Raw genomic sequence first — 2,764 nt, forward strand, 5'->3', positions numbered from 1 at the left:
GGATGGTATCGTGGCCGCGGAACCGTGGTACAAGCGTTATGGCGAATCCCTGGGGATCGTGATAGGCGCGTTACTGAGTTCGATATCGCGAGTATATTGCGTCGTCCTCGCGACCTTGATGTACGGCAGCATACGGGCCGGTACTTCGTAAATTGTGTTACCGTTTCTTCGCGCCGGAAAATTCTTGTGTTCTCGCGTCGGGTGTTAGCGTATCGATTTGTGTTCGGATCTCGTTATTACGGGTTGATAATTGTGCTCTCGCGTTGAGAAACGTTGCGTCCGGTATTACTTGCGTACGTCTTATGGCGTCCCTGCTCGCGACAACCTCGAATTTTACGTTGGGATATCGATGGCATTGTTAATCGCGGTCGAATGTCGTTCCCGCCGATTGATTAATTATGTTAGACTTGTACTCTTGTTAAGAAATTACCGGCGTTCACACGCTTCGTGAGTTTAGATGTTACTTGCGTAGTTCTTCATGACGTTCCGTGGTTATTAGCGATATCGCGACTCTAGTATTTCGCGTTGACCGGTATTCCGCCTCATTGGAGAACCGCATTAATCCAGTATTTTGCGTTAGTTATCGTATTCTTTGCCTGGTTAAATGACTCGGCGCCTCCCCGTTGCGCCCGAGCAGAATCACTCGCGTTAGGTTAAGATATCATTGCGACAGAGTTTTCGTACGGTTTTCGACTCGAATTATTAGTTGTTTGAGAATAAAGCCTTCAGCGTGTTAATTAGAGACTCAATTAATACTCCGTGGGTGTCTCGCGTCCGCATTAATATTATTTCTGTTAGATGAATCCAGACACCCCGCCACCGGCTATTCTTGATTGATTTATTGAATTTATCTTGTGTTGATCGAAGCCGGATGGATAAACGTTGTTATTTTCTCGACAACCCGTACTCAATAAATGTTATTTTCTTTGTTATCTGACTGGGTATGAAATTAACGTGTCACCCCGCCGAAGATCGCGCTGCCCTTCATTAACCCCGCCCGTGATTAGGTCAAGCTAGCCGATTCCACGCACCTCCACACTTCGTTTTGCGTCTCGTTTAGGTTTTCGCGATTTCGTGGACGCGAATGTACGCGTCTGGCGCCCAACATTCGGAACATTTCGTGGAGTATCGGAGGTGCGAGGAAATCACTGGAGAGGCCAACCATCCCGCTCTCCTAAGTCCTTTTGATCCGGCACACGTCCCGGAGCGGTCCGGGAGTGCAAAAAGTCGTGACAATATATATATATTTATTTATTTTTTAGGAATGAGAAAAAGGGGAGCGGGCAGAGCTCGAGCCTGCTGGTACCGCCAGCGGAGCAGCCAAGGTGGCGGTCAGGGCGGCCGAGGCGGCGGTCGGGGCGGCCAAAGCGGTCGGGGCGACCGAAGTGGTTGGGGTGACCAGGCCCCGAAATATAAAAATTTAAATTTATATTTTTAATATAATAAAATGTAAAAAATATTTTAAACTTTTCATTTATTTGAAATACTGTATCGATTCCTAAGTTTTCCTTTCAATTAGCGAATTTGGATGATCGCACTAGTATACGCACTCAGTATAACTAAGCACAATAGCACGATAAAATAAATTAAAAATTTCGGTTTTTAACATATGTTTCTATATTTACGTTAAGAGGTTATACCTATATGTACATATATAAAAAAAATGTGGTATAATAGGGCTACAGGCGAAGGTCCACGTTAAAAACCTAACGCACTATTAGTGGCACCTCATAGGTAGTGCGGAAGTAAAGCGTTCATATTTCTTTTTTGAACAATGTTTATTATATTAAGAAATACAAACAAATACATAATTTACATTTATATAATATGCATTTTTGATATCGGTAGAGATTACATGATTATTGTTATGTGCTATGTCGATAATTTTGCAATCTTACCGGTAACGCATTCACGTTTCTCGCGATGCGATTTTGTTTATCCTAGCCTCTTGCCGTCTTGCAAATCGCCGTGTCACAGAGGTACAGAGATATCTCGGTATTCCTAGCGATTTTCAAGGTGAAAGAATATATTGTATTCTCTTTTTTGCATTCTTTTCGCAACCATTTATCATTACTTACTCTACGCACACATACACGTAAATAGAGAGGGTTTGGAGTCAGTAATTACTGTGGGAGTGACAAACCACGGGGTCCTGATCTCTATTTGCAACACACACTACACACATACAGTTCTTTTTACTTCCTTCATTTTCATTTTTTCTTTATTCAATTCTTTCGCTTTTCATTTTTATTGCTTTGTTTCCGATATGGAAAGGTGTGATGCATTGCCCAAAAAACCTAAGCGAAGTTTTGTGGAAGCTTGGCTTAGTGATAAACGTTATAAAGATTGGATACGTAAAATATCATCTGATGAAAGTTATTATTTTTGTACTGTTTGCAATAACAGTTTTTCCTGCAATGCAGCACACGTTAACAGACATGCAGGTTCTGCGTGCCACCGAAAAAATTTAAAAGAAAATGTGTCATTATCTATTGATGATGACGTAGCTGTACATGTACAACATAAAACACCGAAAACGTAAGTGTTTAAAATTGAATGGTTAAATATTGATGATTTTAAGTTATGGTTACGTGAGGTTCCGCATGATAACAAAATATGTTTTTGTACAATTTGCGATAAATATTTTGCTGCTCATTTATCGAAAATTTGTCGGCACGCAAAATCTGAAAGTCATTTAAGCTTACGTAAAAAAAAAAGATATCGAAGCGAACAAATCAAATGATGATTATTGAGACAGGATTCT

This window comes from Temnothorax longispinosus, chromosome 3, assembly GCF_030848805.1.
Source record: "Temnothorax longispinosus isolate EJ_2023e chromosome 3, Tlon_JGU_v1, whole genome shotgun sequence".
Lineage (NCBI taxonomy): Eukaryota > Metazoa > Arthropoda > Insecta > Hymenoptera > Formicidae > Temnothorax > Temnothorax longispinosus.